Here is a 13,337-nt window from a genome sequence, read left to right on the forward strand (position 1 = left end):
AAGCCCATAGAGCGCTTCGTGAAGAAGGTAGACATGGTTTGGCTTCTTAGGATCTTCAAAGCCCGGTGGTTGCTCCACATAGACCAACTCTTGCAGTGGTCCGTTTAGAAAAGCACTTTTGACATCCATTTGATACAATTTGAAATCATGGTTAGTAGCATAGGCAATTAATATTCTTATGGACTGTAACCTTGCTACTGGTGCATAGGTTTCTCCAAAGTCAAGTCCTTCCACTTGAGTGAAACCCTGAGCATCCAGCCGTGCCTTGTTCCTTGTAACCAAGCCGTTTTTATCTTGTTTGTTGCGGAAGACCCATTTAGTTCCAATGACGTTTTGCTTGGGTCTTGCTACTAAGGACTAGACTTCATTTCTTGTGAAGTTGTTAAGCTCTTCTTGCATAGCAATGATCCAGTCTGGATCACTTAGTGCTTCCTCTACCTTAAGGGGTTCAAGAGAGGAGACAAACGAGTAAAATTCACAAAAATTTGCTAAACGAGTTGTTACCCCTCTCCTGATGCTACCCAGGATGGTGTCCACAGGATGATCTCTCTGAATGCCCTGGTGCACTCGAGGGTGAGGCACCAGAGAATGTCTTTGAATTTGATCATCTTGTTCATCTTGTTCAATGGATTCTTCTTCTTCACTAGCAACTTCTTCTTGCTCATTTTCCACAATGGTTGGCATATCTTGCGGTAGAAGCTCTTCTTCAAGGATTGGATTTCTTAGGTTGATGGGTTTGCTTGGATGGAAGGATTTTCACCAACCACTCTAGCACTCCCATCAACAACCCCATTTGTCATCCAGATTCTCCCTTCATCATTGTCCTTTTCTTGTGGCTTCACCTCGCCTATTGCAAGCTTCTTGATGGCTTAATTAGGTGGGATTTCATTTCCTGCAATATCTTTAGAAACATGCCCTTGCGAGCCATTAGATTCATCAAATGTCACGTCTATCGCTATTTCAACAAGACCGGTGGTATTGTTGAAAACACGATATCCATGCGCATTCGATGCATAACCAAGCAAGAAGCCCTCGTCCACTCTAGGAGCAAACTTCGAGCTCTTAACTTTCTTGTTAAGAATGTAGCATTTGCACCCAAAAACTCTAAAGTAATCAACCTTAGGTTTGTTACCCGTGAGAAGCTCGTAGGCTGTCTTCTTGTAAATCTTGTGAAGATAAAGGCGGTTAATTGCATGACATGCGGTGTTGACCGCATCTGCCCAAAAATTGTTAGGTGTCTTGTACTCATCCAACATGGTTCTAGCGGCTTCGATTAGTGTTCGGTTCTTCCTTTCCACAACACCATTTTGTTGTGGAGTGTAGGGGACCGAGAACTCATGTTTGATTCCTTCTTCGCCTAAGAATTCTTCAACTCCTGTATTCTTGAACTCTGTCCCATTATCACTTCTCACCTTTTTTATTTTTGACTTAAACTCATTTTGAGCTCTTCTCATAAATTTCTTCAAAGTCTCTTGTGTTTCACCTTTGTCACTCAAAAAGAAAACCCAAGTGAAGCGAGAAAAATCATCAACAATAACTAAACCATACTTACTGCCACCAATACTAATGTAGGCCACAGGTCCAAAGAGGTCCATATGAAGAAGCTCCAAAGGCCTCTTGGTTGTGACCACGTTCTTTGGTTGATGTGGAACGCCATGTTGCTTCCCCGCTTGACATGCGCTGCATACCTTGTTTTTCTCAAACATAACATTTGTTAGTCCAATAATGTGATTTTCCTTTTGAAGTTTTGCCAAGTTCCTCATGCCAACATGAGCTAGCCGGCGATGCGGAAGCCAACCCTTGTCGGATTTTGCCACTAAACAAGTCTCAGGCATCACTCTACTAGTTGTGAAATCAACAAGATATAGTTGCCCTTCAAGCGACCTGTAAAAGCAACAGAGGAATCCTCCCTTCTAAGAATCTTCACATCAACATCAGTAAATAGGCAATTATATCCCATTCCACAAAGTTGTGAAACAGACATCAAGTTATAGCTTAATGAATAAACTAACAAAACATTTGAAAGTGATTGGTGGTCCGAGATAGGAATGTTACCAACACCAATTACTTCACTCTTGCCACTATCTCCAAACACAATTTCTTGTGCTTCTTGAGTTAGTTGCAAGGAGTGAAACATGTCTTTCTCCCCGGTCATGTGATTTGTACATCCACTGTCAAGTACCCAGCTTGACCAACCGGAGGAGTAGACCTGCAAAACAAGTTTAAGCTATGCTTTTAGGTACCCAAATTGAATTGGGTCCTATAGTGTTAGTTATCGCTTTGGGTACCCACACGCTCTTTTTCATAACCTTTCTCTTAGTGTAGGCACCCACATATTTTACAACCAATTTTCCTTAATCCCAAGTCAACATATAATCACAAAGGTAAGAATGCGAAATGGGAGCTCTAAACTTTTCTCCACTTGTGGAGACCGCATCCTTCATCTTGTCTTTTGTGTAACTCAAGTTTACCTTTTCTTGAGTTGACTTGTCATTTGAGGAATGAATCCTCCCCAAGGAATATATAGGGTGGTTCCCTCTATGAACTTGGGGGATCTCCACCCCTTATGCTCTATGCAAGGGTTTACCTTATGTGAGTTGTACCCAACCCCCTTTCTCCCATTGTTGGGTTTCAAGGACTTGTACTTGGGTTCAACTTTCTTTAACCCATCATTGCTAGAGCACTTCTTCAATATTTCTTTGACCTTAACTTGTGGGCTTTTCTTCCTTGCATGGTTAGTCAAACAACAATAAGCATGATATTTTGTACAATGTTTACAAATATCATTATTTGAGGAGCTAGCCTTAGACTTTTCTATTAAAGATGAAGTGTTAAAGTTCTTGCAGTTTTCAAGTTGCACTTGAAGTTCTTCATTTTGAACTGTTAAGCATGACAAGCTTGATTCAAGTGCATCCTTTTCATTTGCAAGACTAACTATAGAGGTTTTTACATTAGTCATTTCTTTTTCTTTATCCTCTATATTTATTTTGGCTAAAGATATTTCCTTAGTAAAACATCAAGCATCTCATCTTTATTGGAAAGCAATTCTTGAAGCTCTAGGTTTCTCTCCTTTTCAAGGATGAGCAAGTCTTCTTGAGCATCAAGAGTTGCTTTTCTTTTATCTAACTTCTCCATTAGTTTAGTAATTACATTGTATCCATTTAAACCAAATTCTTTAATCATCTTATTTTTCATAGCAAGTTGTTCTTCATCATCATTAATAAAGTCATCATTAAACAAATGTACCTTGTCCCCTTTTGTCATGAGGCAAGTTGGAGTGTAGGAGTCGTCGTGGAGGTTGGTGAAGAGTTGCGAGCTTGAAGTAGATTGGATGGCGATGTTTGCCACCTCTTCCTCTCCTTCGGAGCTAGAACTTTCTTCATCAGAGTTCCATTCTTCACCAATGTGGGCTTGGCCATATTTCTTCTTCTTGAAATATCCCTTGTTCTTGCCCCCTTCTTGAACTTATCCTTTTTGTACTCCTTGGCCTCTTGTTCCTTTTTGTTTGGACAATCCACTATGAAATGACCGGTTTGGCCACATTCATAACATGCCCTCTTCTTCCCTTTTCGTTGATACTTATCATTTTTCCTTACAAACTTCTTGAAGGTTTTGATGAACATAGCCGTGTCTTCATCACTTGAACTATCTTCATCACTTGATGTTTCGACCACTTTCTTTGTCTTGTGATCTTTGTTCTTTTTGGAGGAATCTTGTTCATTTGAGATCAAGGCATGATTATCTCTTGTCTTTATTGGGGCTTCTTCAGACTCATGTTGTTGAATCTTAGCAAATAGTTGGTGAGGTGTCATTTCCTCATAGTCATCACGGTCCCTTATCATTCTTGCTAGACTTTTATCCTTTTCTTTGTATGCTCTCATAAATAGTCTAGTAACCTTGGAGTCACTCCAATCTTCACTTCCAAGCACTCTTATTTTGTTGACCAACACCATTAGTCGGTCAAAGAGTGATTGAAGTGACTCACCCTTAGTCCAATCATATCGGGCAAGCTCACTCTCCAAAGCTTCAATTCTGTGTCTCTTAGCTTTGGGGTCTCCTTCATGTAACATTTTGATAATGTTCCAAATGTCACGAGCATCCTCTCTTCCTTGGACTTTCCGGTACACTTCTGGACAAAGGCTTCCTTTTATTATGCTCACGGCTTGAGCATTGCGGTGCACTTCTTGCATCATTTTCGGAGTCATCTCTTCTCCTTGGACGGGCTTATGCATACCTATATTGACAATCTCCCAAAGACTAGGATGTACACCGATTAGATGCGACTTCATCTTATCGGCCCACTCATCATAGTTCAACTCACTAAGAGTTGGTAACTTTCCAAGTGGGGCCGAAGAGAAGTTGGGAATAAAATTTCTAGAATAATCAAATTGAACTTTATTGAACTCGTTACCTTTACTTTTGGTGGATGATCCTTCGGTGGTGATACTTACCTTGCTCATCACCCTTGACACCAAAAGTTCTACCAAGTCATCATTGTATTCAAATTTTCCCTTACCTTTATCTTCTTTGGCCTTTCTTCTTGATTCTTCTTCTTCAGCCCTTTTCTTAGCATCTTCCTCTTTCATTTTGAGGAACATCTTCTCGGCAATCTTCATGGTGAGGTCGAGGATCTTGGGGTCCACTTCCTCACCGGAAGATGTGATGGGGATTTCCTCTAGGAGAGGATCCACATGGCCCCTTTGAGTAGACATGATCGTTTCCTCACGGGTTAAGCGTAAAACGAGGTATGAAGCTTTGATACCAATTGAAAGTAGCCTAGAGGGGGGTGAATAGGCTAATCTGAAAATTTTCACAACAAACTTTGAAAGATTGTTAAATACACAGTTTGACTGGTGCAAGCCAGTTCAACAGCTATGTGCGCAAGTTGAACCACTCTGAACCAATCCAACTGTTTTATAAACTTTAGACTATAATCTACTCGAAAAAGTATTTTGTGAGTCCTTTTGACAAGCAAAGTATAACTAAGTTAGAATGAGAAGATGAATATGTAAAGGCTATTTCACTTCTAGATATACTCTACGGAAAAATCTATATGTCAATCTTGCAAGTAAAAATATCTTAAGTTAAAGACAAGCAAGAACACAAGACACAAGATTTAATCCGAGGTTCGGCCACACCACAAAGGTGTCCTACTCCCCATTGAGGAGCCCACAAAGGGTCGGGTTTTTTTAACCCTAATCCTCCAAAAGCCGACCACAAAGGTCAAGGCAATCTCTTCTTATCTTAGCTCAAAGAGCAGGTGATACAAACTTCTTGAGGTCATCCACAAATTTGGAGACTCCCAAGCAACCTCAAACGATCTTGAAACCTAGGGTTTCAAGAACACCAAGAACGCACAAGAGAGGTTTGCACAAGCTCAAGATTTTAAAAGAGATGGGAGAGGAAAGCCAAATCATGAGCACAAGCACAAACCTCACACCCAAGAGCTCCTCCAACAAGGTTGAATCTTGAGGAAGATTTAAGTGTGAGAGAGATGGGAGAAAGGAGTGATTTGTCTCAAGTTAGGTGAACAATAAATGTGTAAGTGTGTAGCAACATTGAAGACGGTGGTGGAGGGTTCTATTTATAGTCACGGCTCAAAAACCAGCCGTTTGACCAGGAACTCCGCAAAAAACCGGTTGAACCGCCCCCCAGGGCGGTTGAACCACCCCTGACAGGTCAACAGTTTGTCTGCCAGTCTGACTGCCAGACTGACTGGCAGACTGACCTGCAGGCTGGTCAGGCATGACAGGACCGGTTGAACCGCCCCCTGACAACTCTAGTGACCTGACTGCTAGTCTGACTGACAGACTGCAGGTCAGAAGTCAGAGGGGTCAGAGACCAGTTGAACTGCCCCCAGGACCAGTTGAGGTGGTCTAAACCAGAGAGTTTAGGAGAGAAAACCCCAGCTCAACTGCCTGGGGGCAAGTTCAGCTGGTGTATGGTCAAAGAGGTCCACAGCTGAAGTTGAAGTTCAGCTGGAGTTGAAAGCTCAACTCAACTGAAGTCCAACTCAGCTGAAAAGCTCAGCTGTAGCTGAAGAAGCTCAACTCAGCTGAAGGCAAGTTCAGCTGGAAAGCTCAGCTGCAGTTGAAGAAGTCCAACTGCTTTTCAGCAAGAACACTCTAGGTTTCTCAAACCTAACCACGGTCAACCAAAGAATGTTAAAGTGATTTTTGGTTTTCAAAAATAGCTTTTGAATTTGGGGACTTGAGCTATAGCAAACACCTTACCTGTGTGGAAAAGAATAAGGAAGAATTACATCATACAACTCAAGATTTTACATAAAATTTTATACGTTTGTTGCATGAAGTCCTTGGTGATTTCTTAAGTTCCTGTTTCTTTCTAATCATACATTGGGAACAAAAACTGTTAGTACCCTTATTTATTTTGTCATTAAATCACCAAAACCCTCACTTGGGGTTGATTGCACTTACACCCTTCCTGAGAAAGCCACCACGGACTGACCCCCCTCCTTAGCCTATAAATGGAGGAGGCCACACCTCGGACAAGGGAGGTCCATTTTTTGTAGGATCAAAGAGATTCTTTCCCCCAGAGGCACAATAGACGCCAGGGTAGACCCTAGACAAGATGACGCCTAGAAGATCGACAAACAGGAGGAGGACCTAGAGGCCGGAGCCTCGCCGCCAAGCCAAGACTTAGCTAGGACTCCACCTTGTAACCACCTCCACCACGAATAATAGAATTGGGAGCCTATCCTCCATCTCTCGCCTGCTTGTAACCTCTACTTTGAGTTTTGATCATCAATGGGCCAGTAGCACAAGCCGTCGATGACTAGATGTAGTGAGCGCCTCACGACCCCTGCCCAGCGTCAGTGCACCACGCGTGAAACAAGAAATTCACGTTTACCCTATAATCCCTTAATCTCTACTATATTTAAGCGTGTGTTTCTTCGTGTGTGAAGCGAGCGCCTCGTGACTCCCGTCAGGCGTCTGCACACCTAGCACGAAAACAAGAAATTCATGTTTACCATATACTCCCCTAATCTCTACTATATTTAAGTGTGAGTTTCTTCATGCGTGAAGCGATTACCGCCCGCCCAGACGTGCGAGCAAATAAGCAAAAAACCACCACAGGATTGAACCCTAGACCACACGATTATTGTCCGCCCAGACGTGAGAGCAAATAAGCAAAAAAAACCACCACAAGATCAAACCCTAGACCACACGATTATCGCCCACCTAGATGTGTGAGCAAATAAGAAATAACCACCACATGATCGAACTCTATACCTTTTGAAATGTGACCAAACAGTGCAACCAATATGTCTCAAGTCCTTTTGTGCTTGAGAAGGATATCTTCTCTTTTTTTATATCTACTATATGATATATAGAAATCATAGTGACATACGGACAACTAATTAACTAGTTCTTTTTTAAGTATCGCTATGGTATTCAAGTCGATAAAACTTTCTTAGTGTCGACCAGGTTTATAGAAATATTAACGACAATTGTTATAATCTATGTAATATAAGACTAATTAGTACTACAATATTAACATGTTGTAGAAAAATAGACCCCGACCCATTTGGCTAAATGATTTTGGTGTTTGATGATCAACATAGCATGTGGACTAATGTGTTTGCTAGTGTTTGTCTTTATAGTTCACATGTTGCAAAAGTGATTTAGAATGGGCACTGAGGAAGCAACACCTCAAAGAAAACATTATAAAACCCATAGAATACATTACAAAGTCATATTGAAGACACTTTATACATGCTAAGAGTCCAACACATCAAGATGTAGAAGCGGGATGCAAAGCCACAAAACAAAAGTGAAGTCGACAAGGTTAGAGGAAAGGCTGACTGAATTGGAAGTGTTTCACGATTTCAAATCTACTCTAAACTGACATGGCTTCAACTTTGAGATGTAGCGAATTTTGTAAGCTTTCCAAAAAATCCAAGATCATCAAAATTGAAGTTCGGAGCTAAGAGTTACGACCACAATACCAAATTGGGTGTGCTAAAAAAAGCAGCAACACATGACTTGACTGCACCGGACAGTCCGGTGTGTAAATTTATTCAAAATGATATGGATTCAACTATATGATGTAGATAATTTTATAAGCTTTCCGAAAAGTCCAAGATCATCAAAATAGAAGTTCGGAGCTAAAAGTTATGGTTAAAATACGAGAAGCATCATGTTCTGCATAAAAGCACCGGTGCCACCGGTGACTCACTGGACGATCCGGTGCACTATGTCCGGAATGTCTGGTGCGCTATCTTCAGAAACCCCAATGGCTACCTCTAACGGCTAGTGCACCTGGCTTGTCTGGTGTACCAAAGGACAGTCCGGTGCGCCCTAGGAAGCTGCAAAACTGCTTTCTAACGGCTAGTTTTTGTTGGGGCTCTATATATACCACACCACCCGGCCATTTGGAGTTGTGGGAGCCTAAGCAACATACCAAATGAAGTGAGACACATCTCTCCATTGCTCCAAAACACCCAAGTGATTAATAGAATCACTCGGTGATTAGCGTAGGTGCTTTGCGAAGTGCTTAGGTTAGTTAGACCGCATTAGCACTTGATCTAGGTTTGTTCCTAGTTGTGTGAGTGGGGTTAGACAACCCACAAATCCCTTGGCTCTTGCGTGGGCCGTTGTAATTGTACCGAGTGGGCATCGTCTTGCGAGACCGTATCAACGACGCTTGTGGTGCGGCCGCCACCGTGTATCAGAGGGAATGAGGCCCGCAGCGTTTTGGCTGAAAGCTCGATAGTGAAGACAGCGGAGAGCATCCGAGAGGAATCGGAAGCGGAGCTCCACTGGCGCGTAGAGAAGGCCCGCGATTCTCTACGGAGTTACTCGTCCGTGGTACTTGGCCCTCGCGTGAGCTACCTTTGCGTAGGGTACCAACGAGACCTTGCGTGGTTTCGATACCTCGATAAAAATAACAACATCGTCCACGGGAGTTTGCAGCTCTACCTTTGATGTTTAGCTTCCGCATTTACATTCAAGTACTTAAGTTCTTTTCTCTCTATTCCTAGTTTAGAATCGTTAGGATTGGAACTTAGGTTGCAAAACTCCTTTTGCGGTAGAGATGTCAATACTTAAATAAAACCTAGTTTGTACATTGTAGTTTACTTATTTGTATATATTTTGTTTTAGAGAATTATTTGCGGCATAGATTTGTAAAGTTTTTAGCAGTTCTAATTCAGCCACTCTTAGGCTTCCGTGTTCCTTTCGTTGTTATATATGTTTAGTTAAAGTTATGTATATTTATTTATTTTTTTAAAAAAAAGCGAAGACGACATTTAAAAAATGGTCGCAAGCATACCCACGAAAACCATATATTTCTTCTGTACCATTCCTAGACATATCATTGGCCAATAATAATGCTGCACATAATGGATCACATGCAGGTGCTTACTGCCTGCGTAGTGGGTATGTTACATGGACAAATCAGATGCTGTTTCAGATAGTACTGTAACATGTAATGGAGTACTGATTACTATAGCTTCTGTGAGACTAGGCTTTTCCTCTCCTTCACATGTCGACACATGGATGAAATTCTGCTCCGGACAACTCTTCCTTTGGAATGAGACAGGCTAATCATCTCACTGCGTGCAACTATCTGCAATCATTTTTCTGCTATTCATATTTTGCGCCCGTACATCCGAGGACAGCAGCGTTAATCATCTCCGGACAAAGTTCTTGGATGAATCGATCCTGCTGATCAGCAATGCATGTCTCTAAGATATCAAATAAATAATGTTTTACAAAGGGCAACAACATGTCAAGAACTAATATCAAACGTCACCATTAAAATGCTGAATATCAAGGGAGCAGTGCATGCATAACATGAGAAATGGAAGCCTTTCTGCTGGCCTAATAGTAGTGCAGCACCGGATTTGTCTTAGTTTCCTCAACCGGTGAATAGATGTGCTATATATGACATCTTCGCTTCTTAGCCACAAACAATATGGGTGACTATGAGATGCTCATCACGGGCCTACAAGCCACCATCACCCTTGGGTGGTGTTTGGTTTGGCGACTTTTACTATGGAATGATTCACGTCGCTAGGTTGGGTCATATGGGAATCAATAGTGGGGGGACTGAATGATGCCCAGTTCAACATTGTTCCCGTCCATCTCCGTCGGTTATCAGATCCCGCTGCTGGGCTCTTCTCGTATTGACGAACCAAATAAATCGTGTATTTGCTTCAACCAATTCCATTCCCGTCGCTTTTGGCTGCCATTATCGTTGTGTTGCCGTTCTCAAACCAAACATCACCTTGGAGTTTGTCGACGGTTAGTCTCCCAGCTGGCGATTAACCAGATTTATAGGCTTTACGCGTATAACAACATGTAGTACGTGGCCTACGCCATCGAAGTCAACCAGTTGGAACTTTGATTCAACGTCATGCACTACAAGTATATTCTAAGAGCAGAAAACACGATATTAGATGAGCTCTCCACAATTGCTTCAACCCAAGCACTAGTGCCTAAGGGCACCTTGGAGCTAAGGCTCCCTAGACCCACACTTTGGGACACTCTCGGACTTAGATCTCTCGACTGCTTGGGAACCATACGAGCCCTAGATCTCTGAGGCCCCAAGCTTAGGAGTTATTACCAATAGTTGGGACCTAGGCCCCTCTTGGGCTTACGGTCCTTCACAAGGATAATAGAGCTCTCGATCTAGTATGGAAGCACATGCACACCAAAGAGTATGGTTGGCCCCTACCAATAGGGCAAGAAGGTCATAGAAGGTTAGACACTACATCCAAGCTCTACTCCAGATAACCTCATGATAGTTGTGGTCTAGATAAGGCTTCTGTCTATCAGATTTAATATGATGGGAGATGTTACGGTCAAATAGGCACATCGTTGCCACAAGATAGGTAGCAGGCATACTCAAGACACATATTTGATACGTGCCATCGTCCCTATAGCCACACATGAACGCACCAAAGTACTAGAAAGCATTATAAAGTATAGACTAATACACTAGTTAGCAATTATGTCTACCCAACGTCATGGTCTCCGGTACCCATCACAATGGTAGGTTATACAAGCCTCGATGACAAGTCATATCCGCCACTGTATCAAGATACCCTGAATATTATGGTATGACCAAGGAATGCCACTCATTACAACCCCACGACCTTGACAAGTTAGGAGTTATTGAGTCTTCGCTAGGTGGGGTCCATCTAGGTGGGGTCCATATCCTAGTATACATGTAACCATCTCCCTTCTTTTGGTATATGAAAATGAGTAGAGCAACATAGAAAAGGATCCCAGGTTGGATAAGTCCAATTCAGGATGATCTGACCTAGTTGAATCTGGCTAGCTTCTAAAGGGCAAATATAGAAATGAACTAGAGAATGATAGTCTATAGTTCTCACAGGAACCAAATGAAAACCGAGAGCTAGGAGGCCATGGTCCTCAATCGATATATAAGCTTGTAATCTTATTTACATTTGTCTTCATCAATCCAACATACACAAGAGGACATAGTGTATTATGTGTACCATGGCTTGGACCTCTATAAACTGTCCATGCGCTAGTAACTAGGTTGCACCTAGGATCAACATACATCCAACATATGCCCCTTGCTCTTTCTATAACTTTTTATTTCTCTTTTGGATACCTGAGGTACCCTAGTGTCATACCATGATGAAAAATTTGATCAAGTTCATCGGGAGGAAGATTGAAACAATCCAAGGAGGTGGCATGATCATCAAATAATGGTCGATACATGTATCACCCTTAGGAAAAATATGACCGATGTATACATAGCCCTTAGATGCTAGACAACCAATGCATCGAGTATCATCATTATTAGTGGTTTTATTGTGTTTTCAAGATTATGCATTATTAACCCAATACAGTGGACATGTGTTGACATGCGAAAATATCTTATGCAAAATAGAGGAGAAAGCGATGCTGCCCAAGAAAAGCCAACTTCACCATCATGCTAAGTCAAATAGGCAAAGTTCCCAAAGCCAGCTTTGTTGGTTGCCCTCTTACCTAGCCAACCATAGTGTTGAGGCTCGTGAAAGTCGTCCTAGCGGGGTTTCCCTATATTCAGAGTGAGTTCATTATCAAATCAATTTTTATTATGGGAAACTTACAAAACGTGTCTTAGAGTTGTTTTCTACCGGGATCATACTACATCCCTTTACATATGTGAGAGGATCAAGGCCGATTGAGGATCCCAACTTTTAGTCGTCAAAATTAAACACATCACTACTTCTCTTTACCCTTTCTACCATCTACGTCCACTCCTCATTCTTCACTGGTGCTGCATGGTTGAAGGATCAATAACGATGAAGGTCTAAATGGCTAGGCCTACTAGGGCAGTCCATAGCCACAACACACCCTACGGGGTCTCTTTCGAGCATGTAGGGTTTTAGATTTTCAAGAGATTTCGAGGGTGTTTCTTGCGTACTACGTTCTTGGTGAGGCTCCTCTAACAATGTGTCTTGGTATCACGCTCATCACTGGAGGAACAAAGTTTGGGGTGTGAACAGACTTAAAAGTCGGTTAGACCATACATCGAGTGATCTAGCTCCTTACCATTATGGTTGTAACTCGATGTCAACACAACTCACTAGCATATGCAGTTAAGATATACATTTGAGTGTGACACATAATCAACTAATATGCATTTAATTATGTACATAGTGTGCCAAGACATCCAATGAACATTAATTTATGATAAATTTTCATTTTATATGAGCAAGGGTCTGTTTGAAAGCACCTAGTTTTTAAGAAACTGGTTTATAAAAACTAGGGTGCTTTTAAACATGCTAGTTTATGCTTTAATTTCTAGAAACTGGATTCCCAGTTTCTAAGAAACCAAGAAGCTGGCTTTTCCTAACTAAAACAAGTTTTTGCTCGATAAATTACGTATTTCCCTTAGTTGGTATGGTGAAAATTGCGGTGATTGCCACTGCTTCTAGGCCTATGAATGTGATCCCCTTGATGCTGGCTCTATCCGATTATAATGTTTATTTATTATTTAAAAAATTGAACTAATAGTGTGTTCAATCTATATTAGAATTGGCAGCAAAGAAAAATAAAGGAAACCATTAAATCAATTACTTTTAAAATAGAGTAATGGTAGACTTGTCTTTATATATCGAAAAAGCTATAAACTGGTTTCTAGAAATTGGTTCCAAACACGCACACTCGGTTTTTTAAGTTTTGTAAAAATTGTGGTGCTTCCAAACATGCCCTAAATCTAGGTAGTATCTGTATTCGTGTCAATGCGTAAAGTATGGTTCTAGTTAAAAAAGAGCAAAACAAAATTTGAACGCATGACACAGTTGAACTTACAGATGCGTCGTCTGTTGTTCTGCATTTCGCCCCCTTGTT

At 41.5% G+C, this 13,337-nt stretch overlaps 1 long non-coding RNA gene across 1 annotated transcript; it reads right to left on the bottom strand.

Annotated features, from left to right (window-relative positions):
* Positions 1-9,517: 9,517 nt before the first annotated feature.
* Positions 9,518-9,838, bottom strand: LOC103643130 (uncharacterized). Its single transcript, XR_560813.2, has 2 exons — positions 9,778-9,838; positions 9,518-9,686 (listed from the first exon to the last, which is right to left on the bottom strand). It is a non-coding gene; the product is annotated as an uncharacterized lncRNA (long non-coding RNA).
* Between the last annotated feature and the right edge of the window lie 3,499 nt (positions 9,839-13,337).

This window comes from Zea mays, chromosome 1 (genome assembly GCF_902167145.1).
Source record: "Zea mays cultivar B73 chromosome 1, Zm-B73-REFERENCE-NAM-5.0, whole genome shotgun sequence".
Taxonomy (NCBI): Eukaryota; Viridiplantae; Streptophyta; class Magnoliopsida; order Poales; family Poaceae; genus Zea; species Zea mays.